This window comes from Bufo bufo, chromosome 1 (assembly GCF_905171765.1).
Source record: "Bufo bufo chromosome 1, aBufBuf1.1, whole genome shotgun sequence".
Classification (NCBI taxonomy): Eukaryota; Metazoa; Chordata; class Amphibia; order Anura; family Bufonidae; genus Bufo; species Bufo bufo.
In genome coordinates, this window is record NC_053389.1 from 249234608 (window position 1) to 249236203 (window position 1596).

At 49.1% G+C, this 1596-nt stretch overlaps 1 non-coding gene across 1 annotated transcript; it reads left to right on the top strand.

Annotated features, from left to right (window-relative positions):
- The first annotated feature begins 1237 nt into the window (after positions 1–1237).
- On the top strand, positions 1238–1320 carry LOC120987490. Its single transcript, XR_005776087.1, has one exon. It is a non-coding gene; the product is annotated as a small nucleolar RNA SNORD71 (small nucleolar RNA).
- Positions 1321–1596: the final 276 nt, after the last annotated feature.

Sequence of the window (1596 nt, forward strand, 5' to 3'; positions counted from 1 at the left end):
TCCTTGCTCCAAATGTTTTTGAGGGTCACCAGCAGGCCATCAATCATAATTTTTCAAGGCTGTGTATGATGCCCTCCTTTATGTGTAATAAAGGGTGTATTGGAGTGCCGGTTCCTTGTAATTTTTGGCAGCCCTTTCACTTAGTGCATAGGCTTTATGAGTGTAGGAGTCCCACTACCTGAACAATTGTACCACAATGTAAATGAAGCTCTCCTTTATGTGATATACAGGTTGTATCGGAGTGCCTCTTCCTTGTAATTTTTGGCATCACTTGCACTTTATATGCTTGCAAGTAAATATACAGGAAAGAATGTTTCCTAACAATTTTTCCTCTAAAATCAATTTTATCTTCGGTTTTGTGCGTATTACTGCCAGTCTGTAAAAGTGGCGTACTACTCGGACAACATCGTTCCCAGCAGCGACCTGGGAGTCCAATATGCATTCAGACATCCTCCCCATGCTGTTTCCGAACCATCTTGGGTGTATTTCCATCAATTTCTGACCTTTTCCTATTAACCGGGCACCCTCCCCTCTTCAGAGCAGGGGCAGCCTGGTTTAATGCTCGGGTTCTCCCATTGACTTCCATTATACTTGATTGCTCGGTAGAGCACCCGAGCATCCCGATGTGTGGCTGACTCCAGTTGGTCTTGCACCCCTGACTAGCCTGTCTGCCCCATAGGCTGATTTTAACCCCTTCCCGACCACAATCTGTATATATACGTGATAGCTGCACATACCCCGTGCAGCTACCACGTGTATAGACGTCATGGCAGCTCTTTAATCCAAGCGCTGCAAAGCGCTTGGATTAAAGCTTCTGCCCCTGTCCTGCTGCTGTCATGGACAGCATACAGTTCAGTAATGCCGGCAAGGGACCAATCAGAGTGGCCCCTTGCAGACAATCGATCCGATTGGTTAGTCTGTGCAGACTAACCAATCGGATCGCGGCAGTGAAAAAATGCCGGTTTCAGGCTCTGATCTGCACTCTGCAGATCAGAGCCTGAAATCAGATAATGTGTCCTCGTGCCCCCCCTCTCCAATCTGTACCCCCCAGGTGTGCACCTCCAAGCCCCCCTTGTGTCCGCCTGCCGCTGAATCTATCCGCTACTTATCTCCTGCCTCCTGCGGTCCGCCCCCTCCCCGCCCCATACATTCCTCCTGCCCCCTCAATGCTGGCCGTGACACCCCCCCCCTTTCCAGTGCTGCCCCCATGCCCCCATGCCGTGCGGTCCCCCTGCTGTGTGTGATGGCGGCGGCTCCATTCCTGAGCCGCCATCAGCAGAGAGTGTCAGCTCTATGCTGACACTCTGCTGTAACCCCATAGATGCCACAGCATCCATGGGGTTAATGGAGGGAGGGGGCTCCCTCTCTCCATCATCGGGGCTGCTGCCATGGCAACCGGACACTTTGCAAAAGCGTCCGCTGTTGCCACCTACAGGGCATCTGATTGTATTATACTTTGCAATGTAAGAGCATTGCAAAGTATAGTACAGCCATCAGCCTCACTGGATCTTCAAGATCCAAGAGGGACTTGATAAAAAAAAAAAAAGTGAAAATAATAAAAGTAAAAATAAATAAATAAATAAAAATGTAAAATTA